The following is a 24279-nucleotide window of genomic DNA, read 5'->3' as shown; positions in this document are numbered from 1 at the left end:
CCAGATATTTGCGTAATTTGCGCGGTGCATTCTCGCCTGTCGTGTCGCCTCCCCTTCCGTCCCGACTTGTCCCGACTGCCGCTCGCTGCCGCTCGGGTCGCGGTCCATTTGACAGCACAAGCGCGAGAAACGTCTGCGGGAGGACAAATGAATCAATTTATGATTACAAATCGAATTGCGAGCTGTACGCCGCTGCAGAACGATAGGCGCTATCGTATTTCGGAGCATACCGCCCGATTCGTACTGTTTTGTCGTTTTCAAAGACTTCCTGGCAAACTTGGTTAGCACATTCTCCTTCAAACTGAGTTAGTTGCTGCAGTTTCGTTTCTTACGGCCGTTTAAAATGCTTAAGGAAGTCTCTTTGTCACAACAGAAAGGTGGTATGGAAAGAGGGCTGGCAGGAGTAGCGACTAAAAAGCGAAAAATGAACACAGCCAGAGTTCCCATGCGCTCACCCAACTGAGTACTAACGTTGTTGCTTCACTTCGGTGATCGGACGAGAACGGAAGATTTTATTTCTTCTTTTTTTTTTTTTTTTTTTTGTTTGTTTTTTGTTTATTTACTGTGTGGAATTTAGCACAGCTACAAAACAGTAGGCCCTGACGTATTTTCAAAACTCATCTGTCGATTCGTAGTGTGTTGTTATTTCCGAGGCGTTCTAGCAATCTTCTTTCGCACATTCTTGCTCAAACTGAGTTCATTACTGCAATTTCGTATCTTACGTTTGATACAGTAGTTTCAAATGCTTGTGGAAGCATCTTTGTCAGCACCTGAAAGTTAGTATGAAAAGAGGGCTGGCAGGTGCAGCGACGTAAAAATGAAAAAAGCACCCGGTGTTCCCAGGCGGTCACCCATCCAAGTACTAACCGGGCCCGATGTTGCTTAACTTCGGTGATCGGACGAGAACCGGTGTATTCAACATGGTATGGCCGTTGGCGTCCTTATACTGTAGCCGCGCCACAGAAGAAGCGTTCGCCTCTCCTCCCAACACACGCAATCGCCGCTTTCCGTGGCACATTTGACGCAAAGCATGTCTTTCCACCTCGAGGGTGGCGCGGAGTGCGCGCTCGCCTCGGCGTCTCATAGGCGACTGCCGAACGAAGGTGAGACGCACAACACAGCTGCTGGATGCACCGCCTGTCATTCGTTTGGTGCGTGCGGCCTCCGACACTGGCTGGCGACGCACCTTGTTCCTGTTATTATCCGGCGCGGGGCTTGCGCGCGGCCGGGCCGCGGGGGGACTGCGCGCGGTGTCCTGCTGGACCGACGGAAGCTTTCTCACCTGCCTGACACGCGCCGCGCTTCCAGATATTTGCGTAATTTGCGCGGTGCATTCTCGCCTGTCGTGTCGCCTCCCCTTCCGTCCCGACTTGTCCCGACTGCCGCTCGCTGCCGCTCGGGTCGCGGTCCATTTGACAGCACAAGCGCGAGAAACGTCTGCGGGAGGACAAATGAATCAATTTATGATTACAAATCGAATTGCGAGCTGTACGCCGCTGCAGAACGATAGGCGCTATCGTATTTCGGAGCATACCGCCCGATTCGTACTGTTTTGTCGTTTTCAAAGACTTCCTGGCAAACTTGGTTAGCACATTCTCCTTCAAACTGAGTTAGTTGCTGCAGTTTCGTTTCTTACGGCCGTTTAAAATGCTTAAGGAAGTCTCTTTGTCACAACAGAAAGGTGGTATGGAAAGAGGGCTGGCAGGAGTAGCGACTAAAAAGCGAAAAATGAACACAGCCAGAGTTCCCATGCGCTCACCCAACTGAGTACTAACGTTGTTGCTTCACTTCGGTGATCGGACGAGAACGGAAGATTTTATTTCTTCTTCTTTTTTTTTTTTTTTTTTTTTTTTTTTGTTTGTTTTTTGTTTATTTACTTTGTGGAATTTAGCACAGCTACAAAACAGTAGGCCCTGACGTATTTTCAAAACTCATCTGTCGATTCGTAGTGTGTTGTTATTTCCGAGGCGTTCTAGCAATCTTCTTTCGCACATTCTTGCTCAAACTGAGTTCATTACTGCAATTTCGTATCTTACGTTTGATACAGTAGTTTCAAATGCTTGTGGAAGCATCTTTGTCAGCACCTGAAAGTTAGTATGAAAAGAGGGCTGGCAGGTGCAGCGACGTAAAAATGAAAAAAGCACCCGGTGTTCCCAGGCGGTCACCCATCCAAGTACTAACCGGGCCCGATGTTGCTTAACTTCGGTGATCGGACGAGAACCGGTGTATTCAACATGGTATGGCCGTTGGCGTCCTTATACTGTAGCCGCGCCACAGAAGAAGCGTTCGCCTCTCCTCCCAACACACGCAATCGCCGCTTTCCGTGGCACATTTGACGCAAAGCATGTCTTTCCACCTCGAGGGTGGCGCGGAGTGCGCGCTCGCCTCGGCGTCTCATAGGCGACTGCCGAACGAAGGTGAGACGCACAACACAGCTGCTGGATGCACCGCCTGTCATTCGTTTGGTGCGTGCGGCCTCCGACACTGGCTGGCGACGCACCTTGTTCCTGTTATTATCCGGCGCGGGGCTTGCGCGCGGCCGGGCCGCGGGGGGACTGCGCGCGGTGTCCTGCTGGACCGACGGAAGCTTTCTCACCTGCCTGACACGCGCCGCGCTTCCAGATATTTGCGTAATTTGCGCGGTGCATTCTCGCCTGTCGTGTCGCCTCCCCTTCCGTCCCGACTTGTCCCGACTGCCGCTCGCTGCCGCTCGGGTCGCGGTCCATTTGACAGCACAAGCGCGAGAAACGTCTGCGGGAGGACAAATGAATCAATTTATGATTACAAATCGAATTGCGAGCTGTACGCCGCTGCAGAACGATAGGCGCTATCGTATTTCGGAGCATACCGCCCGATTCGTACTGTTTTGTCGTTTTCAAAGACTTCCTGGCAAACTTGGTTAGCACATTCTCCTTCAAACTGAGTTAGTTGCTGCAGTTTCGTTTCTTACGGCCGTTTAAAATGCTTAAGGAAGTCTCTTTGTCACAACAGAAAGGTGGTATGGAAAGAGGGCTGGCAGGAGTAGCGACTAAAAAGCGAAAAATGAACACAGCCAGAGTTCCCATGCGCTCACCCAACTGAGTACTAACGTTGTTGCTTCACTTCGGTGATCGGACGAGAACGGAAGATTTTATTTCTTCTTTTTTTTTTTTTTTTTTTTTTGTTTGTTTTTTGTTTATTTACTTTGTGGAATTTAGCACAGCTACAAAACAGTAGGCCCTGACGTATTTTCAAAACTCATCTGTCGATTCGTAGTGTGTTGTTATTTCCGAGGCGTTCTAGCAATCTTCTTTCGCACATTCTTGCTCAAACTGAGTTCATTACTGCAATTTCGTATCTTACGTTTGATACAGTAGTTTCAAATGCTTGTGGAAGCATCTTTGTCAGCACCTGAAAGTTAGTATGAAAAGAGGGCTGGCAGGTGCAGCGACGTAAAAATGAAAAAAGCACCCGGTGTTCCCAGGCGGTCACCCATCCAAGTACTAACCGGGCCCGATGTTGCTTAACTTCGGTGATCGGACGAGAACCGGTGTATTCAACATGGTATGGCCGTTGGCGTCCTTATACTGTAGCCGCGCCACAGAAGAAGCGTTCGCCTCTCCTCCCAACACACGCAATCGCCGCTTTCCGTGGCACATTTGACGCAAAGCATGTCTTTCCACCTCGAGGGTGGCGCGGAGTGCGCGCTCGCCTCGGCGTCTCATAGGCGACTGCCGAACGAAGGTGAGACGCACAACACAGCTGCTGGATGCACCGCCTGTCATTCGTTTGGTGCGTGCGGCCTCCGACACTGGCTGGCGACGCACCTTGTTCCTGTTATTATCCGGCGCGGGGCTTGCGCGCGGCCGGGCCGCGGGGGGACTGCGCGCGGTGTCCTGCTGGACCGACGGAAGCTTTCTCACCTGCCTGACACGCGCCGCGCTTCCAGATATTTGCGTAATTTGCGCGGTGCATTCTCGCCTGTCGTGTCGCCTCCCCTTCCGTCCCGACTTGTCCCGACTGCCGCTCGCTGCCGCTCGGGTCGCGGTCCATTTGACAGCACAAGCGCGAGAAACGTCTGCGGGAGGACAAATGAATCAATTTATGATTACAAATCGAATTGCGAGCTGTACGCCGCTGCAGAACGATAGGCGCTATCGTATTTCGGAGCATACCGCCCGATTCGTACTGTTTTGTCGTTTTCAAAGACTTCCTGGCAAACTTGGTTAGCACATTCTCCTTCAAACTGAGTTAGTTGCTGCAGTTTCGTTTCTTACGGCCGTTTAAAATGCTTAAGGAAGTCTCTTTGTCACAACAGAAAGGTGGTATGGAAAGAGGGCTGGCAGGAGTAGCGACTAAAAAGCGAAAAATGAACACAGCCAGAGTTCCCATGCGCTCACCCAACTGAGTACTAACGTTGTTGCTTCACTTCGGTGATCGGACGAGAACGGAAGATTTTATTTCTTCTTTTTTTTTTTTTTTTTTTTTTTTTTGTTTGTTTTTTGTTTATTTACTTTGTGGAATTTAGCACAGCTACAAAACAGTAGGCCCTGACGTATTTTCAAAACTCATCTGTCGATTCGTAGTGTGTTGTTATTTCCGAGGCGTTCTAGCAATCTTCTTTCGCACATTCTTGCTCAAACTGAGTTCATTACTGCAATTTCGTATCTTACGTTTGATACAGTAGTTTCAAATGCTTGTGGAAGCATCTTTGTCAGCACCTGAAAGTTAGTATGAAAAGAGGGCTGGCAGGTGCAGCGACGTAAAAATGAAAAAAGCACCCGGTGTTCCCAGGCGGTCACCCATCCAAGTACTAACCGGGCCCGATGTTGCTTAACTTCGGTGATCGGACGAGAACCGGTGTATTCAACATGGTATGGCCGTTGGCGTCCTTATACTGTAGCCGCGCCACAGAAGAAGCGTTCGCCTCTCCTCCCAACACACGCAATCGCCGCTTTCCGTGGCACATTTGACGCAAAGCATGTCTTTCCACCTCGAGGGTGGCGCGGAGTGCGCGCTCGCCTCGGCGTCTCATAGGCGACTGCCGAACGAAGGTGAGACGCACAACACAGCTGCTGGATGCACCGCCTGTCATTCGTTTGGTGCGTGCGGCCTCCGACACTGGCTGGCGACGCACCTTGTTCCTGTTATTATCCGGCGCGGGGCTTGCGCGCGGCCGGGCCGCGGGGGGACTGCGCGCGGTGTCCTGCTGGACCGACGGAAGCTTTCTCACCTGCCTGACACGCGCCGCGCTTCCAGATATTTGCGTAATTTGCGCGGTGCATTCTCGCCTGTCGTGTCGCCTCCCCTTCCGTCCCGACTTGTCCCGACTGCCGCTCGCTGCCGCTCGGGTCGCGGTCCATTTGACAGCACAAGCGCGAGAAACGTCTGCGGGAGGACAAATGAATCAATTTATGATTACAAATCGAATTGCGAGCTGTACGCCGCTGCAGAACGATAGGCGCTATCGTATTTCGGAGCATACCGCCCGATTCGTACTGTTTTGTCGTTTTCAAAGACTTCCTGGCAAACTTGGTTAGCACATTCTCCTTCAAACTGAGTTAGTTGCTGCAGTTTCGTTTCTTACGGCCGTTTAAAATGCTTAAGGAAGTCTCTTTGTCACAACAGAAAGGTGGTATGGAAAGAGGGCTGGCAGGAGTAGCGACTAAAAAGCGAAAAATGAACACAGCCAGAGTTCCCATGCGCTCACCCAACTGAGTACTAACGTTGTTGCTTCACTTCGGTGATCGGACGAGAACGGAAGATTTTATTTCTTCTTTTTTTTTTTTTTTTTTTTTTTTTTTGTTTGTTTTTTGTTTATTTACTTTGTGGAATTTAGCACAGCTACAAAACAGTAGGCCCTGACGTATTTTCAAAACTCATCTGTCGATTCGTAGTGTGTTGTTATTTCCGAGGCGTTCTAGCAATCTTCTTTCGCACATTCTTGCTCAAACTGAGTTCATTACTGCAATTTCGTATCTTACGTTTGATACAGTAGTTTCAAATGCTTGTGGAAGCATCTTTGTCAGCACCTGAAAGTTAGTATGAAAAGAGGGCTGGCAGGTGCAGCGACGTAAAAATGAAAAAAGCACCCGGTGTTCCCAGGCGGTCACCCATCCAAGTACTAACCGGGCCCGATGTTGCTTAACTTCGGTGATCGGACGAGAACCGGTGTATTCAACATGGTATGGCCGTTGGCGTCCTTATACTGTAGCCGCGCCACAGAAGAAGCGTTCGCCTCTCCTCCCAACACACGCAATCGCCGCTTTCCGTGGCACATTTGACGCAAAGCATGTCTTTCCACCTCGAGGGTGGCGCGGAGTGCGCGCTCGCCTCGGCGTCTCATAGGCGACTGCCGAACGAAGGTGAGACGCACAACACAGCTGCTGGATGCACCGCCTGTCATTCGTTTGGTGCGTGCGGCCTCCGACACTGGCTGGCGACGCACCTTGTTCCTGTTATTATCCGGCGCGGGGCTTGCGCGCGGCCGGGCCGCGGGGGGACTGCGCGCGGTGTCCTGCTGGACCGACGGAAGCTTTCTCACCTGCCTGACACGCGCCGCGCTTCCAGATATTTGCGTAATTTGCGCGGTGCATTCTCGCCTGTCGTGTCGCCTCCCCTTCCGTCCCGACTTGTCCCGACTGCCGCTCGCTGCCGCTCGGGTCGCGGTCCATTTGACAGCACAAGCGCGAGAAACGTCTGCGGGAGGACAAATGAATCAATTTATGATTACAAATCGAATTGCGAGCTGTACGCCGCTGCAGAACGATAGGCGCTATCGTATTTCGGAGCATACCGCCCGATTCGTACTGTTTTGTCGTTTTCAAAGACTTCCTGGCAAACTTGGTTAGCACATTCTCCTTCAAACTGAGTTAGTTGCTGCAGTTTCGTTTCTTACGGCCGTTTAAAATGCTTAAGGAAGTCTCTTTGTCACAACAGAAAGGTGGTATGGAAAGAGGGCTGGCAGGAGTAGCGACTAAAAAGCGAAAAATGAACACAGCCAGAGTTCCCATGCGCTCACCCAACTGAGTACTAACGTTGTTGCTTCACTTCGGTGATCGGACGAGAACGGAAGATTTTATTTCTTCTTTTTTTTTTTTTTTTTTTTTTTTTTTTTGTTTGTTTTTTGTTTATTTACTTTGTGGAATTTAGCACAGCTACAAAACAGTAGGCCCTGACGTATTTTCAAAACTCATCTGTCGATTCGTAGTGTGTTGTTATTTCCGAGGCGTTCTAGCAATCTTCTTTCGCACATTCTTGCTCAAACTGAGTTCATTACTGCAATTTCGTATCTTACGTTTGATACAGTAGTTTCAAATGCTTGTGGAAGCATCTTTGTCAGCACCTGAAAGTTAGTATGAAAAGAGGGCTGGCAGGTGCAGCGACGTAAAAATGAAAAAAGCACCCGGTGTTCCCAGGCGGTCACCCATCCAAGTACTAACCGGGCCCGATGTTGCTTAACTTCGGTGATCGGACGAGAACCGGTGTATTCAACATGGTATGGCCGTTGGCGTCCTTATACTGTAGCCGCGCCACAGAAGAAGCGTTCGCCTCTCCTCCCAACACACGCAATCGCCGCTTTCCGTGGCACATTTGACGCAAAGCATGTCTTTCCACCTCGAGGGTGGCGCGGAGTGCGCGCTCGCCTCGGCGTCTCATAGGCGACTGCCGAACGAAGGTGAGACGCACAACACAGCTGCTGGATGCACCGCCTGTCATTCGTTTGGTGCGTGCGGCCTCCGACACTGGCTGGCGACGCACCTTGTTCCTGTTATTATCCGGCGCGGGGCTTGCGCGCGGCCGGGCCGCGGGGGGACTGCGCGCGGTGTCCTGCTGGACCGACGGAAGCTTTCTCACCTGCCTGACACGCGCCGCGCTTCCAGATATTTGCGTAATTTGCGCGGTGCATTCTCGCCTGTCGTGTCGCCTCCCCTTCCGTCCCGACTTGTCCCGACTGCCGCTCGCTGCCGCTCGGGTCGCGGTCCATTTGACAGCACAAGCGCGAGAAACGTCTGCGGGAGGACAAATGAATCAATTTATGATTACAAATCGAATTGCGAGCTGTACGCCGCTGCAGAACGATAGGCGCTATCGTATTTCGGAGCATACCGCCCGATTCGTACTGTTTTGTCGTTTTCAAAGACTTCCTGGCAAACTTGGTTAGCACATTCTCCTTCAAACTGAGTTAGTTGCTGCAGTTTCGTTTCTTACGGCCGTTTAAAATGCTTAAGGAAGTCTCTTTGTCACAACAGAAAGGTGGTATGGAAAGAGGGCTGGCAGGAGTAGCGACTAAAAAGCGAAAAATGAACACAGCCAGAGTTCCCATGCGCTCACCCAACTGAGTACTAACGTTGTTGCTTCACTTCGGTGATCGGACGAGAACGGAAGATTTTATTTCTTCTTTTTTTTTTTTTTTTTTTTTGTTTGTTTTTTGTTTATTTACTTTGTGGAATTTAGCACAGCTACAAAACAGTAGGCCCTGACGTATTTTCAAAACTCATCTGTCGATTCGTAGTGTGTTGTTATTTCCGAGGCGTTCTAGCAATCTTCTTTCGCACATTCTTGCTCAAACTGAGTTCATTACTGCAATTTCGTATCTTACGTTTGATACAGTAGTTTCAAATGCTTGTGGAAGCATCTTTGTCAGCACCTGAAAGTTAGTATGAAAAGAGGGCTGGCAGGTGCAGCGACGTAAAAATGAAAAAAGCACCCGGTGTTCCCAGGCGGTCACCCATCCAAGTACTAACCGGGCCCGATGTTGCTTAACTTCGGTGATCGGACGAGAACCGGTGTATTCAACATGGTATGGCCGTTGGCGTCCTTATACTGTAGCCGCGCCACAGAAGAAGCGTTCGCCTCTCCTCCCAACACACGCAATCGCCGCTTTCCGTGGCACATTTGACGCAAAGCATGTCTTTCCACCTCGAGGGTGGCGCGGAGTGCGCGCTCGCCTCGGCGTCTCATAGGCGACTGCCGAACGAAGGTGAGACGCACAACACAGCTGCTGGATGCACCGCCTGTCATTCGTTTGGTGCGTGCGGCCTCCGACACTGGCTGGCGACGCACCTTGTTCCTGTTATTATCCGGCGCGGGGCTTGCGCGCGGCCGGGCCGCGGGGGGACTGCGCGCGGTGTCCTGCTGGACCGACGGAAGCTTTCTCACCTGCCTGACACGCGCCGCGCTTCCAGATATTTGCGTAATTTGCGCGGTGCATTCTCGCCTGTCGTGTCGCCTCCCCTTCCGTCCCGACTTGTCCCGACTGCCGCTCGCTGCCGCTCGGGTCGCGGTCCATTTGACAGCACAAGCGCGAGAAACGTCTGCGGGAGGACAAATGAATCAATTTATGATTACAAATCGAATTGCGAGCTGTACGCCGCTGCAGAACGATAGGCGCTATCGTATTTCGGAGCATACCGCCCGATTCGTACTGTTTTGTCGTTTTCAAAGACTTCCTGGCAAACTTGGTTAGCACATTCTCCTTCAAACTGAGTTAGTTGCTGCAGTTTCGTTTCTTACGGCCGTTTAAAATGCTTAAGGAAGTCTCTTTGTCACAACAGAAAGGTGGTATGGAAAGAGGGCTGGCAGGAGTAGCGACTAAAAAGCGAAAAATGAACACAGCCAGAGTTCCCATGCGCTCACCCAACTGAGTACTAACGTTGTTGCTTCACTTCGGTGATCGGACGAGAACGGAAGATTTTATTTCTTCTTTTTTTTTTTTTTTTTTTTTTTTGTTTGTTTTTTGTTTATTTACTTTGTGGAATTTAGCACAGCTACAAAACTGTAGGCCCTGACGTATTTTCAAAACTCATCTGTCGATTCGTAGTGTGTTGTTATTTCCGAGGCGTTCTAGCAATCTTCTTTCGCACATTCTTGCTCAAACTGAGTTCATTACTGCAATTTCGTATCTTACGTTTGATACAGTAGTTTCAAATGCTTGTGGAAGCATCTTTGTCAGCACCTGAAAGTTAGTATGAAAAGAGGGCTGGCAGGTGCAGCGACGTAAAAATGAAAAAAGCACCCGGTGTTCCCAGGCGGTCACCCATCCAAGTACTAACCGGGCCCGATGTTGCTTAACTTCGGTGATCGGACGAGAACCGGTGTATTCAACATGGTATGGCCGTTGGCGTCCTTATACTGTAGCCGCGCCACAGAAGAAGCGTTCGCCTCTCCTCCCAACACACGCAATCGCCGCTTTCCGTGGCACATTTGACGCAAAGCATGTCTTTCCACCTCGAGGGTGGCGCGGAGTGCGCGCTCGCCTCGGCGTCTCATAGGCGACTGCCGAACGAAGGTGAGACGCACAACACAGCTGCTGGATGCACCGCCTGTCATTCGTTTGGTGCGTGCGGCCTCCGACACTGGCTGGCGACGCACCTTGTTCCTGTTATTATCCGGCGCGGGGCTTGCGCGCGGCCGGGCCGCGGGGGGACTGCGCGCGGTGTCCTGCTGGACCGACGGAAGCTTTCTCACCTGCCTGACACGCGCCGCGCTTCCAGATATTTGCGTAATTTGCGCGGTGCATTCTCGCCTGTCGTGTCGCCTCCCCTTCCGTCCCGACTTGTCCCGACTGCCGCTCGCTGCCGCTCGGGTCGCGGTCCATTTGACAGCACAAGCGCGAGAAACGTCTGCGGGAGGACAAATGAATCAATTTATGATTACAAATCGAATTGCGAGCTGTACGCCGCTGCAGAACGATAGGCGCTATCGTATTTCGGAGCATACCGCCCGATTCGTACTGTTTTGTCGTTTTCAAAGACTTCCTGGCAAACTTGGTTAGCACATTCTCCTTCAAACTGAGTTAGTTGCTGCAGTTTCGTTTCTTACGGCCGTTTAAAATGCTTAAGGAAGTCTCTTTGTCACAACAGAAAGGTGGTATGGAAAGAGGGCTGGCAGGAGTAGCGACTAAAAAGCGAAAAATGAACACAGCCAGAGTTCCCATGCGCTCACCCAACTGAGTACTAACGTTGTTGCTTCACTTCGGTGATCGGACGAGAACGGAAGATTTTATTTCTTCTTTTTTTTTTTTTTTTTTTTTTTTTTTTTGTTTGTTTTTTGTTTATTTACTTTGTGGAATTTAGCACAGCTACAAAACAGTAGGCCCTGACGTATTTTCAAAACTCATCTGTCGATTCGTAGTGTGTTGTTATTTCCGAGGCGTTCTAGCAATCTTCTTTCGCACATTCTTGCTCAAACTGAGTTCATTACTGCAATTTCGTATCTTACGTTTGATACAGTAGTTTCAAATGCTTGTGGAAGCATCTTTGTCAGCACCTGAAAGTTAGTATGAAAAGAGGGCTGGCAGGTGCAGCGACGTAAAAATGAAAAAAGCACCCGGTGTTCCCAGGAGGTCACCCATCCAAGTACTAACCGGGCCCGATGTTGCTTAACTTCGGTGATCGGACGAGAACCGGTGTATTCAACATGGTATGGCCGTTGGCGTCCTTATACTGTAGCCGCGCCACAGAAGAAGCGTTCGCCTCTCCTCCCAACACACGCAATCGCCGCTTTCCGTGGCACATTTGACGCAAAGCATGTCTTTCCACCTCGAGGGTGGCGCGGAGTGCGCGCTCGCCTCGGCGTCTCATAGGCGACTGCCGAACGAAGGTGAGACGCACAACACAGCTGCTGGATGCACCGCCTGTCATTCGTTTGGTGCGTGCGGCCTCCGACACTGGCTGGCGACGCACCTTGTTCCTGTTATTATCCGGCGCGGGGCTTGCGCGCGGCCGGGCCGCGGGGGGACTGCGCGCGGTGTCCTGCTGGACCGACGGAAGCTTTCTCACCTGCCTGACACGCGCCGCGCTTCCAGATATTTGCGTAATTTGCGCGGTGCATTCTCGCCTGTCGTGTCGCCTCCCCTTCCGTCCCGACTTGTCCCGACTGCCGCTCGCTGCCGCTCGGGTCGCGGTCCATTTGACAGCACAAGCGCGAGAAACGTCTGCGGGAGGACAAATGAATCAATTTATGATTACAAATCGAATTGCGAGCTGTACGCCGCTGCAGAACGATAGGCGCTATCGTATTTCGGAGCATACCGCCCGATTCGTACTGTTTTGTCGTTTTCAAAGACTTCCTGGCAAACTTGGTTAGCACATTCTCCTTCAAACTGAGTTAGTTGCTGCAGTTTCGTTTCTTACGGCCGTTTAAAATGCTTAAGGAAGTCTCTTTGTCACAACAGAAAGGTGGTATGGAAAGAGGGCTGGCAGGAGTAGCGACTAAAAAGCGAAAAATGAACACAGCCAGAGTTCCCATGCGCTCACCCAACTGAGTACTAACGTTGTTGCTTCACTTCGGTGATCGGACGAGAACGGAAGATTTTATTTCTTCTTTTTTTTTTTTTTTTTTTTTTTTTTTTTTTGTTTGTTTTTTGTTTATTTACTTTGTGGAATTTAGCACAGCTACAAAACAGTAGGCCCTGACGTATTTTCAAAACTCATCTGTCGATTCGTAGTGTGTTGTTATTTCCGAGGCGTTCTAGCAATCTTCTTTCGCACATTCTTGCTCAAACTGAGTTCATTACTGCAATTTCGTATCTTACGTTTGATACAGTAGTTTCAAATGCTTGTGGAAGCATCTTTGTCAGCACCTGAAAGTTAGTATGAAAAGAGGGCTGGCAGGTGCAGCGACGTAAAAATGAAAAAAGCACCCGGTGTTCCCAGGCGGTCACCCATCCAAGTACTAACCGGGCCCGATGTTGCTTAACTTTGGTGATCGGACGAGAACCGGTGTATTCAACATGGTATGGCCGTTGGCGTTCTTATACTGTAGCCGCGCCACAGAAGAAGCGTTCGCCTCTCCTCCCAACACACGCAATCGCCGCTTTCCGTGGCACATTTGACGCAAAGCATGTCTTTCCACCTCGAGGGTGGCGCGGAGTGCGCGCTCGCCTCGGCGTCTCATAGGCGACTGCCGAACGAAGGTGAGACGCACAACACAGCTGCTGGATGCACCGCCTGTCATTCGTTTGGTGCGTGCGGCCTCCGACACTGGCTGGCGACGCACCTTGTTCCTGTTATTATCCGGCGCGGGGCTTGCGCGCGGCCGGGCCGCGGGGGGACTGCGCGCGGTGTCCTGCTGGACCGACGGAAGCTTTCTCACCTGCCTGACACGCGCCGCGCTTCCAGATATTTGCGTAATTTGCGCGGTGCATTCTCGCCTGTCGTGTCGCCTCCCCTTCCGTCCCGACTTGTCCCGACTGCCGCTCGCTGCCGCTCGGGTCGCGGTCCATTTGACAGCACAAGCGCGAGAAACGTCTGCGGGAGGACAAATGAATCAATTTATGATTACAAATCGAATTGCGAGCTGTACGCCGCTGCAGAACGATAGGCGCTATCGTATTTCGGAGCATACCGCCCGATTCGTACTGTTTTGTCGTTTTCAAAGACTTCCTGGCAAACTTGGTTAGCACATTCTCCTTCAAACTGAGTTAGTTGCTGCAGTTTCGTTTCTTACGGCCGTTTAAAATGCTTAAGGAAGTCTCTTTGTCACAACAGAAAGGTGGTATGGAAAGAGGGCTGGCAGGAGTAGCGACTAAAAAGCGAAAAATGAACACAGCCAGAGTTCCCATGCGCTCACCCAACTGAGTACTAACGTTGTTGCTTCACTTCGGTGATCGGACGAGAACGGAAGATTTTATTTCTTCTTTTTTTTTTTTTTTTTTTTTTTTTTGTTTGTTTTTTGTTTATTTACTTTGTGGAATTTAGCACAGCTACAAAACAGTAGGCCCTGACGTATTTTCAAAACTCATCTGTCGATTCGTAGTGTGTTGTTATTTCCGAGGCGTTCTAGCAATCTTCTTTCGCACATTCTTGCTCAAACTGAGTTCATTACTGCAATTTCGTATCTTACGTTTGATACAGTAGTTTCAAATGCTTGTGGAAGCATCTTTGTCAGCACCTGAAAGTTAGTATGAAAAGAGGGCTGGCAGGTGCAGCGACGTAAAAATGAAAAAAGCACCCGGTGTTCCCAGGCGGTCACCCATCCAAGTACTAACCGGGTCCGATGTTGCTTAACTTCGGTGATCGGACGAGAACCGGTGTATTCAACATGGTATGGCCGTTGGCGTCCTTATACTGTAGCCGCGCCACAGAAGAAGCGTTCGCCTCTCCTCCCAACACACGCAATCGCCGCTTTCCGTGGCACATTTGACGCAAAGCATGTCTTTCCACCTCGAGGGTGGCGCGGAGTGCGCGCTCGCCTCGGCGTCTCATAGGCGACTGCCGAACGAAGGTGAGACGCACAACACAGCTGCTGGATGCACCGCCTGTCATTCGTTTGGTGCGTGCGGCCTCCGACACTGGCTGGCGACGCACCTTGTTCCTGTTATTATCCGGCGCGGGGCTTGCGCGCGGCCGGGCCGCGGGGGGACTGCGCGCGGTGTCCTGCTGGACCGACGGAAGCTTTCTCACCTGCCTGACACGCGCCGCGCTTCCAGATATTTGCGTAATTTGCGCGGTGCATTCTCGCCTGTCGTGTCGCCTCCCCTTCCGTCCCGACTTGTCCCGACTGCCGCTCGCTGCCGCTCGGGTCGCGGTCCATTTGACAGCACAAGCGCGAGAAACGTCTGCGGGAGGACAAATGAATCAATTTATGATTACAAATCGAATTGCGAGCTGTACGCCGCTGCAGAACGATAGGCGCTATCGTATTTCGGAGCATACCGCCCGATTCGTACTGTTTTGTCGTTTTCAAAGACTTCCTGGCAAACTTGGTTAGCACATTCTCCTTCAAACTGAGTTAGTTGCTGCAGTTTCGTTTCTTACGGCCGTTTAAAATGCTTAAGGAAGTCTCTTTGTCACAACAGAAAGGTGGTATGGAAAGAGGGCTGGCAGGAGTAGCGACTAAAAAGCGAAAAATGAACACAGCCAGAGTTCCCATGCGCTCACCCAACTGAGTACTAACGTTGTTGCTTCACTTCGGTGATCGGACGAGAACGGAAGATTTTATTTCTTCTTTTTTTTTTTTTTTTTTTTTTTGTTTGTTTTTTGTTTATTTACTTTGTGGAATTTAGCACAGCTACAAAACAGTAGGCCCTGACGTATTTTCAAAACTCATCTGTCGATTCGTAGTGTGTTGTTATTTCCGAGGCGTTCTAGCAATCTTCTTTCGCACATTCTTGCTCAAACTGAGTTCATTACTGCAATTTCGTATCTTACGTTTGATACAGTAGTTTCAAATGCTTGTGGAAGCATCTTTGTCAGCACCTGAAAGTTAGTATGAAAAGAGGGCTGGCAGGTGCAGCGACGTAAAAATGAAAAAAGCACCCGGTGTTCCCAGGCGGTCACCCATCCAAGTACTAACCGGGCCCGATGTTGCTTAACTTCGGTGATCGGACGAGAACCGGTGTATTCAACATGGTATGGCCGTTGGCGTCCTTATACTGTAGCCGCGCCACAGAAGAAGCGTTCGCCTCTCCTCCCAACACACGCAATCGCCGCTTTCCGTGGCACATTTGACGCAAAGCATGTCTTTCCACCTCGAGGGTGGCGCGGAGTGCGCGCTCGCCTCGGCGTCTCATAGGCGACTGCCGAACGAAGGTGAGACGCACAACACAGCTGCTGGATGCACCGCCTGTCATTCGTTTGGTGCGTGCGGCCTCCGACACTGGCTGGCGACGCACCTTGTTCCTGTTATTATCCGGCGCGGGGCTTGCGCGCGGCCGGGCCGCGGGGGGACTGCGCGCGGTGTCCTGCTGGACCGACGGAAGCTTTCTCACCTGCCTGACACGCGCCGCGCTTCCAGATATTTGCGTAATTTGCGCGGTGCATTCTCGCCTGTCGTGTCGCCTCCCCTTCCGTCCCGACTTGTCCCGACTGCCGCTCGCTGCCGCTCGGGTCGCGGTCCATTTGACAGCACAAGCGCGAGAAACGTCTGCGGGAGGACAAATGAATCAATTTATGATTACAAATCGAATTGCGAGCTGTACGCCGCTGCAGAACGATAGGCGCTATCGTATTTCGGAGCATACCGCCCGATTCGTACTGTTTTGTCGTTTTCAAAGACTTCCTGGCAAACTTGGTTAGCACATTCTCCTTCAAACTGAGTTAGTTGCTGCAGTTTCGTTTCTTACGGCCGTTTAAAATGCTTAAGGAAGTCTCTTTGTCACAACAGAAAGGTGGTATGGAAAGAGGGCTGGCAGGAGTAGCGACTAAAAAGCGAAAAATGAACACAGCCAGAGTTCCCATGCGCTCACCCAACTGAGTACTAACGTTGTTGCTTCACTTCGGTGATCGGACGAGAACGGAAGATTTTATTTCTTCTTTTTTTTTTTTTTTTTTTTTTTTGTTTGTTTTTTGTTTATTTACTTTGTGGAATTTAGCACAGCTACAAAACAGTAGGCCCTGACGTATTTTCAAAACTCATCTGTCGATTCGTAGTGTGTTGTTATTTCCGAGGCGTTCTAGCAATCTTCTTTCGCACATTCTTGCTCAAACTGAGTTCATTACTGCAATTTCGTATCTTACGTTTGATACAGTAGTTTCAAATGCTTGTGGAAGCATCTTTGTCAGCACCTGAAAGTTAGTATGAAAAGAGGGCTGGCAGGTGCAGCGACGTAAAAATGAAAAAAGCACCCGGTGTTCCCAGGCGGTCACCCATCCAAGTACTAACCGGGCCCGATGTTGCTTAACTTCGGTGATCGGACGAGAACCGGTGTATTCAACATGGTATGGCCGTTGGCGTCCTTATACTGTAGCCGCGCCACAGAAGAAGCGTTCGCCTCTCCTCCCAACACACGCAATCGCCGCTTTCCGTGGCACATTTGACGCAAAGCATGTCTTTCCACCTCGAGGGTGGCGCGGAGTGCGCGCTCGCCTCGGCGTCTCATAGGCGACTGCCGAACGAAGGTGAGACGCACAACACAGCTGCTGGATGCACCGCCTGTCATTCGTTTGGTGCGTGCGGCCTCCGACACTGGCTGGCGACGCACCTTGTTCCTGTTATTATCCGGCGCGGGGCTTGCGCGCGGCCGGGCCGCGGGGGGACTGCGCGCGGTGTCCTGCTGGACCGACGGAAGCTTTCTCACCTGCCTGACACGCGCCGCGCTTCCAGATATTTGCGTAATTTGCGCGGTGCATTCTCGCCTGTCGTGTCGCCTCCCCTTCCGTCCCGACTTGTCCCGACTGCCGCTCGCTGCCGCTCGGGTCGCGGTCCATTTGACAGCACAAGCGCGAGAAACGTCTGCGGGAGGACAAATGAATCAATTTATGATTACAAATCGAATTGCGAGCTGTACGCCGCTGCAGAACGATAGGCGCTATCGTATTTCGGAGCATACCGCCCGATTCGTACTGTTTTGTCGTTTTCAAAGACTTCCTGGCAAACTTGGTTAGCACATTCTCCTTCAAACTGAGTTAGTTGCTGCAGTTTCGTTTCTTACGGCCGTTTAAAATGCTTAAGGAAGTCTCTTTGTCACAACAGAAAGGTGGTATGGAAAGAGGGCTGGCAGGAGTAGCGACTAAAAAGCGAAAAATGAACACAGCCAGAGTTCCCATGCGCTCACCCAACTGAGTACTAACGTTGTTGCTTCACTTCGGTGATCGGACGAGAACGGAAGATTTTATTTCTTCTTTTTTTTTTTTTTTTTTTTTTTGTTTGTTTTTTGTTTATTTACTTTGTGGAATTTAGCACAGCTACAAAACAGTAGGCCCTGACGTATTTTCAAAACTCATCTGTCGATTCGTAGTGTGTTGTTATTTCCGAGGCGTTCTAGCAATCTTCTTTCGCACATTCTTGCTCAAACTGAGTTCATTACTGCAATTTCGTATCTTACGTTTGATACAGTAGTTTCAAATGCTTGTGGAAGCATCTTTGTCAGCACCTGAAAGTTAGTATGAAAAGAGGGCTGGCAGGTGCAGCGACGTAAAAATGAAAAAAGCACCCGGTGTTCCCAGGCGGTCACCCATCCAAGTACTAACCGGGCCCGATGTTGCTTAACTTCGGTGATCGGACGAGAACCGGTGTATTGAACATGGTATGGCCGTTGGCGTCCTTATACTGTAGCCGCGCCACAGAAGAAGCGTTCGCCTCTCCTCCCAACACACGCAATCGCCGCTTTCCGTGGCACATTTGACGCAAAGCATGTCTTTCCACCTCGAGGGTGGCGCGGAGTGCGCGCTCGCCTCGGCGTCTCATAGGCGACTGCCGAACGAAGGTGAGACGCACAACACAGCTGCTGGATGCACCGCCTGTCATTCGTTTGGTGCGTGCGGCCTCCGACACTGGCTGGCGACGCACCTTGTTCCTGTTATTATCCGGCGCGGGGCTTGCGCGCGGCCGGGCCGCGGGGGGACTGCGCGCGGTGTCCTGCTGGACCGACGGAAGCTTTCTCACCTGCCTGACACGCGCCGCGCTTCCAGATATTTGCGTAATTTGCGCGGTGCATTCTCGCCTGTCGTGTCGCCTCCCCTTCCGTCCCGACTTGTCCCGACTGCCGCTCGCTGCCGCTCGGGTCGCGGTCCATTTGACAGCACAAGCGCGAGAAACGTCTGCGGGAGGACAAATGAATCAATTTATGATTACAAATCGAATTGCGAGCTGTACGCCGCTGCAGAACGATAGGCGCTATCGTATTTCGGAGCATACCGCCCGATTCGTACTGTTTTGTCGTTTTCAAAGACTTCCTGGCAAACTTGGTTAGCACATTCTCCTTCAAACTGAGTTAGTTGCTGCAGTTTCGTTTCTTACGGCCGTTTAAAATGCTTAAGGAAGTCTCTTTGTCACAACAGAAAGGTGGTATGGAAAGAGGGCTGGCAGGAGTAGCGACTAAAAAGCGAAAAATGAACACAGCCAGAGTTCCCATGCGCTCACCCAACTGAGTACTAACGTTGTTGCTTCACTTCGGTGATCGGACGAGAACGGAAGATTTTATTTCTTCTTTTTTTTTTTTTTTTTTTTGTTTGTTTTTTGTTTATTTACTTTGTGGAATTTAGCACAGCTACAAAACAGTAGGCCCTGACGTATTTTCAAAACTCATCTGTCGATTCGTAGTGTGTTGTTATTTCCGAGGCGTTCTAGCAATCTTCTTTCGCACATTCTTGCTCAAACTGAGTTCATTACTGCAATTTCGTATCTTACGTTTGATACAGTAGTTTCAAATGCTTGTGGAAGCATCTTTGTCAGCACCTGAAAGTTAGTATGAAAAGAGGGCTGGCAGGTGCAGCGACGTAAAAATGAAAAAAGCACCCGGTGTTCCCAGGCGGTCACCCATCCAAGTACTAACCGGGCACGATGTTGCTTAACTTCGGTGATCGGACGAGAACCGGTGTATTCAACATGGTATGGCCGTTGGCGTCCTTATACTGTAGCCGCGCCACAGAAGAAGCGTTCGCCTCTCCTCCCAACACACGCAATCGCCGCTTTCCGTGGCACATTTGACGCAAAGCATGTCTTTCCACCTCGAGGGTGGCGCGGAGTGCGCGCTCGCCTCGGCGTCTCATAGGCGACTGCCGAACGAAGGTGAGACGCACAACACAGCTGCTGGATGCACCGCCTGTCATTCGTTTGGTGCGTGCGGCCTCCGACACTGGCTGGCGACGCACCTTGTTCCTGTTATTATCCGGCGCGGGGCTTGCGCGCGGCCGGGCCGCGGGGGGACTGCGCGCGGTGTCCTGCTGGACCGACGGAAGCTTTCTCACCTGCCTGACACGCGCCGCGCTTCCAGATATTTGCGTAATTTGCGCGGTGCATTCTCGCCTGTCGTGTCGCCTCCCCTTCCGTCCCGACTTGTCCCGACTGCCGCTCGCTGCCGCTCGGGTCGCGGTCCATTTGACAGCACAAGCGCGAGAAACGTCTGCGGGAGGACAAATGAATCAATTTATGATTACAAATCGAATTGCGAGCTGTACGCCGCTGCAGAACGATAGGCGCTATCGTATTTCGGAGCATACCGCCCGATTCGTACTGTTTTGTCGTTTTCAAAGACTTCCTGGCAAACTTGGTTAGCACATTCTCCTTCAAACTGAGTTAGTTGCTGCAGTTTCGTTTCTTACGGCCGTTTAAAATGCTTAAGGAAGTCTCTTTGTCACAACAGAAAGGTGGTATGGAAAGAGGGCTGGCAGGAGTAGCGACTAAAAAGCGAAAAATGAACACAGCCAGAGTTCCCATGCGCTCACCCAACTGAGTACTAACGTTGTTGCTTCACTTCGGTGATCGGACGAGAACGGAAGATTTTATTTCTTCTTTTTTTTTTTTTTTTTTTTTTTTTTTTGTTTGTTTTTTGTTTATTTACTTTGTGGAATTTAGCACAGCTACAAAACAGTAGGCCCTGACGTATTTTCAAAACTCATCTGTCGATTCGTAGTGTGTTGTTATTTCCGAGGCGTTCTAGCAATCTTCTTTCGCACATTCTTGCTCAAACTGAGTTCATTACTGCAATTTCGTATCTTACGTTTGATACAGTAGTTTCAAATGCTTGTGGAAGCATCTTTGTCAGCACCTGAAAGTTAGTATGAAAAGAGGGCTGGCAGGTGCAGCGACGTAAAAATGAAAAAATGAGATAGAGCCAACAGCACCCGGTGTTCCCAGGCGGTCACCCATCCAAGTACTAACCGGGCCCGATGTTGCTTAACTTCGGTGATCGGACGAGAACCGGTGTATTTTTTTTTTTTATTTTTTTGTTTTTTTGTATTTTTTTTGTTTTTTTTTTCTTTTTTTTTGGTTTTTTTATTTTTTTTATCTTTTTTTTTGTTTATTATTTTTTTTATTTTTTCTTTTTTTTTTTTCTTTTTTAATGAAGACTAAAACTGGAACCTCATCCTATTACTCAGTTACTCTCTTTCTGTAACTTTGTCCGTTTTATTACTTTTTATTCAACATGGTATGGCCGTTGGCGTCATTATACTGTAGCCGCGCCACACAAGAATCGTTCGCCTCTTCTCCCAACACACGCAATCGCCGCTTTCCGTGGCACATTTGACGCAAAGCATATCTTTCCACCTCGAAGGTGGCGCGGAGTTCGCGCTCGCCTCGGCGTCTCATAGGCGACTGCCGAACGAAGGTGAGGCGCACAACACAGCTGCTGGATGCACCGCCTGTCATTCGTTTGGTGCGTGCGGCCTCCGACACTGGCTGGCGACGCACCTTGTTCCTGTTATCCGGCGCGGGGCTTGCGCGCGGCCGGGCGGCGGCGGGGGGACTGCGCGCGGTGTCCTGCTGGACCGACGGAAGCTTTCTCACCTGCCTGACACGCGCCGCGCTTCCAGATATTTGCGTAATTTGCGCGGTGCATTCTCGCCTGCCGTGTCGCTTCCCCTTCCGTCCCGACTTGTCCCGACTTTGCTCGACTGCCGCTCGGGTCGCGGTCCATATGACAGCACAAGCGCGAGAAACGTCTGCGGGAGGACAAATGAATCAATGTATGATTACAAATCGAATTGCGAGCTGTACGCCGCTGCAGAACGATAGGCGCTATCGTATTTCGGAGCATACCGCCCGATTCGTACTGTTTTGTCGTTTTCAAAGACCTCCTGGCAAACTTGGTTAGCACATTCTCCTTCAAACTGAGTTAGTTACTGCAGTTTCGTTTCTTACGGCCGTTTAAAATGCTTAAGGAAGTCTCTTTGTCACAACAGAAAGGTGGTATGGAAAGAGGGCTGGCAGGAGTAGCGACTAAAAAGCGAAAAATGAACACAGCCAGAGTTCCCAGGCGCTCACCCTTCCGAGTGCTAACGTTGCTGCTTCACTTCGGTGATCGGACGAGAACCGGTGTATTTTTTTTTCTTTTTTTTCTTTTTTTTCCTTTTTTTTCTTATTTTCTTTTATTTTTTTTTCTATTTTAATGAAGACTAAAACTGGAACCTCATCCTATTACTCAGTTACTCTCTTTCTGTAACTTTGTCTATTTTATTACTTTTTATCCAAAAATAGTCATAGGTATACTTGTTTACAGGCTGGCACATAACTAAAGATAGACAAATGAATGGAGACTGGTTATATTTCACCAGCTAACACTAACTATATATCTAAACTTAATTTTGATAAAACTGCGCGTAAGACGCAAATAAGGTCAGTGTGCGTATCATCAAATCTCAATTGCGAGACTGAAAGACCATTGATACAAATAAAAGGGGCTCAGAACCATCTTACAGTTGTTTCGCATACGCATGATGCAATGCAGATGATAAGAAATTGGCAAAATATTCTTTGTGTTTATTACTATTTTTGATCTTACAATATTGGTCCCAAATATAAGTCAAAAAGGTGAGTCCATCGTGAATTTGCCGGTCAATGAGGGCGTAAACAGTGTGGCCCAACAACCACACAGCAGTATTGTGTTTTGGCCGCGGGAAATATTTGAAATCAGGTACAATGACACTGTCAACTGAGACGTGCGCCGGAGTAGTTCGCGTGATGAGAGCCACCATTATCTGGCAGGTCCTCCACACATCGGAAACAGCTTGGCATTGCAGACGGTGTTCTCTGGTGTCAGGCACGCCACACCTGCTACAGTTGGGGGAGGCAAGAAGCTGAATATCGGCTAAACGCTGATTGGTGGGCAGTGTGTTGTTGACTAGTTTGTACCACAACGCAGACACATCGGACGGCAGAATGCTGCTATTAACATTTGACCACACTTGCTTCCAGTTAACAGTAGGTAAGCGGACTTCCAACTTACTAAGGGGGAGGGGGGGTTGTCCCATCTATTCAATATAGAGTTGCCGTGCTGTTCTGTGTGGATTCGTGGCCGTGCAGAGGACGTAGCTTTTATTTAGAATATAGTCTCGTACAAAGGACATACGGTAAGGGATGTTGGCCACCGATACTGGGGCGCTTTCAGATTCTGGCCGATAGATTTCTAGCAGGGATGCTGTCGATCCATCGGGAAAGCCGGCCTGCATTTCAGCGGTGCGGTTGACGAGCAACGCTGCACATTTGCGACTGAAGTCTACTAGCCCTAGTCCTCCATGTGACGGGTCCAAGACACAAACTGCTGCTCGCACTTTAAAAATTTCGTGGCGCCAGAGTAACCAGTATACTGCCTGAGATATAGCGCGTCCTATTTGTTTTGGCACGCTAAGCAGCTGCGCCATATACCACGCCTTGGAGAGAATAAAGGAATTGATTAGTTTGACTTTCTGGTGCAAGTTAAGGTGCCGGGTTGCGTGGCATTTGCAGAGGCCCTTAATGGAGTTGAGAATTCTTCTCCAATTTCGTGCTTGCATATGCTGTGGGCACGCAGTTATGTCTAGACCCAATACTTGATGGTCTCTCACAATTCTGTACCATGGGCGGACAATACCGGTGGCTAGCAGACCCAGTGGAAGTAGAACAGTTTTATTAGTATTTATCGCTGCTCCAGACGCACTTTCATACTGATGAAGGGAGGCGCGTATCGAGTCTATGTCTGCTGTGTGGTCAATGAAAGCGCCTACGTCATCTGCGTATGCCACACATTCAAAGGAAGCATTGTGTATTTGTACACCTCTTGACGTCCTGCCTATTGTTCTGAGAAGCGGGTCTATGGCGATCACGAATAAGAACATTGACAGCGGACATCCTTGCCTGACAGAGCGGCAAATAGGGATCGGTTTAGTTTGCCATCCGTTTAATGTGACTATTGATCTTGCTCCCGTCAGAATATTTTCAATAATTTTGATAAATTCTCGGCCGAATCCCATTTTTGTCATGACCTGTAGAAAGTATTTGTGGCTTATGCGATCGAAAGCGTTCGCAAAGTCAATGGATAGAATAGCTGTCGATAATTTATGGATTGCCGTGTGAGCTACTATGTCTCGGTATAAGGACGCCGCGTGGAAAATATTGTGGTGTGTTGGTTGGTGGGTTTGGGGGATTAAAGGGACCAGACTGCCATGGTCATCGGTCCCTTTTTCCAAAGACAAAGAACACCCACAGAGAATAAAAACAAGGAACAGAAGAGATCACAGACGATACAGAACAAGAGATACTGAGACAAAGACAAGACAAAACAAACTAAAACCACACAGAGTGTGACGGTGGTTGGCCGACCATAGACATAAAAAAGGAAAGGCCAACCACTTAGAAACACATAAAAAAAAATCAGTGTAAAACCATAGGCCAAAGGCCAGAATCAACACAAAACAATAAAATAAAACAGAAACACTCAGAGTAAATGATAAAATCCCCCTGCCCGAATAAAACGTAAAACTAAGTCAGCCATAGTGGAGTCGTCTGTTAAAAGGGCAGGGAGCGTAGCAGGCAGCGCAAATGTCTGCCTGACCACAGCTAAAAGGGGGCAGGCCAGCAAAATGTGGGCCACTGTCAAAGCTGCCCCACAGCGACATAGAGGAGGGTCCTTCCGGCGCAGTAAATAACTGTGTGTCA

General features: G+C 49.9%; 15 non-coding genes across 15 annotated transcripts; all 15 read right to left on the bottom strand.

The window, feature by feature from the left end:
* Positions 1–818: 818 nt before the first annotated feature.
* LOC126482788 (5S ribosomal RNA) lies at positions 819–937 on the bottom strand. Its single transcript, XR_007587695.1, has one exon. It is a non-coding gene; the product is annotated as a 5S ribosomal RNA (ribosomal RNA).
* A 1195-nt stretch (positions 938–2132) lies between these two features.
* LOC126482777 (5S ribosomal RNA) lies at positions 2133–2251 on the bottom strand. The gene has a single exon (XR_007587694.1). It is a non-coding gene; the product is annotated as a 5S ribosomal RNA (ribosomal RNA).
* Positions 2252–3438: 1187 nt separating this feature from the next.
* LOC126482766 (5S ribosomal RNA) lies at positions 3439–3557 on the bottom strand. The gene has a single exon (XR_007587693.1). It is a non-coding gene; the product is annotated as a 5S ribosomal RNA (ribosomal RNA).
* A 1191-nt stretch (positions 3558–4748) lies between these two features.
* On the bottom strand, positions 4749–4867 carry LOC126482755 (5S ribosomal RNA). The gene has a single exon (XR_007587692.1). It is a non-coding gene; the product is annotated as a 5S ribosomal RNA (ribosomal RNA).
* A 1192-nt stretch (positions 4868–6059) lies between these two features.
* LOC126482744 (5S ribosomal RNA) lies at positions 6060–6178 on the bottom strand. Its single transcript, XR_007587691.1, has one exon. It is a non-coding gene; the product is annotated as a 5S ribosomal RNA (ribosomal RNA).
* A 1194-nt stretch (positions 6179–7372) lies between these two features.
* LOC126482733 (5S ribosomal RNA) lies at positions 7373–7491 on the bottom strand. The gene has a single exon (XR_007587690.1). It is a non-coding gene; the product is annotated as a 5S ribosomal RNA (ribosomal RNA).
* A 1186-nt stretch (positions 7492–8677) lies between these two features.
* Positions 8678–8796, bottom strand: LOC126482720 (5S ribosomal RNA). Its single transcript, XR_007587689.1, has one exon. It is a non-coding gene; the product is annotated as a 5S ribosomal RNA (ribosomal RNA).
* A 1189-nt stretch (positions 8797–9985) lies between these two features.
* On the bottom strand, positions 9986–10104 carry LOC126482708 (5S ribosomal RNA). The gene has a single exon (XR_007587685.1). It is a non-coding gene; the product is annotated as a 5S ribosomal RNA (ribosomal RNA).
* Positions 10105–11298: 1194 nt separating this feature from the next.
* On the bottom strand, positions 11299–11417 carry LOC126482674 (5S ribosomal RNA). Its single transcript, XR_007587682.1, has one exon. It is a non-coding gene; the product is annotated as a 5S ribosomal RNA (ribosomal RNA).
* A 1196-nt stretch (positions 11418–12613) lies between these two features.
* On the bottom strand, positions 12614–12732 carry LOC126482505 (5S ribosomal RNA). Its single transcript, XR_007587664.1, has one exon. It is a non-coding gene; the product is annotated as a 5S ribosomal RNA (ribosomal RNA).
* A 1191-nt stretch (positions 12733–13923) lies between these two features.
* Positions 13924–14042, bottom strand: LOC126482503 (5S ribosomal RNA). Its single transcript, XR_007587662.1, has one exon. It is a non-coding gene; the product is annotated as a 5S ribosomal RNA (ribosomal RNA).
* A 1188-nt stretch (positions 14043–15230) lies between these two features.
* Positions 15231–15349, bottom strand: LOC126482697 (5S ribosomal RNA). Its single transcript, XR_007587684.1, has one exon. It is a non-coding gene; the product is annotated as a 5S ribosomal RNA (ribosomal RNA).
* A 1189-nt stretch (positions 15350–16538) lies between these two features.
* On the bottom strand, positions 16539–16657 carry LOC126482686 (5S ribosomal RNA). The gene has a single exon (XR_007587683.1). It is a non-coding gene; the product is annotated as a 5S ribosomal RNA (ribosomal RNA).
* Positions 16658–17845: 1188 nt separating this feature from the next.
* On the bottom strand, positions 17846–17964 carry LOC126482506 (5S ribosomal RNA). Its single transcript, XR_007587665.1, has one exon. It is a non-coding gene; the product is annotated as a 5S ribosomal RNA (ribosomal RNA).
* A 1185-nt stretch (positions 17965–19149) lies between these two features.
* Positions 19150–19268, bottom strand: LOC126482507 (5S ribosomal RNA). Its single transcript, XR_007587666.1, has one exon. It is a non-coding gene; the product is annotated as a 5S ribosomal RNA (ribosomal RNA).
* Positions 19269–24279: the final 5011 nt, after the last annotated feature.

The sequence above is a fragment of the Schistocerca serialis genome, chromosome 5, assembly GCF_023864345.2.
Source record: "Schistocerca serialis cubense isolate TAMUIC-IGC-003099 chromosome 5, iqSchSeri2.2, whole genome shotgun sequence".
Taxonomy (NCBI): Eukaryota; Metazoa; Arthropoda; class Insecta; order Orthoptera; family Acrididae; genus Schistocerca; species Schistocerca serialis.
This window is presented reverse-complemented; position numbering and strand designations above follow the sequence as displayed.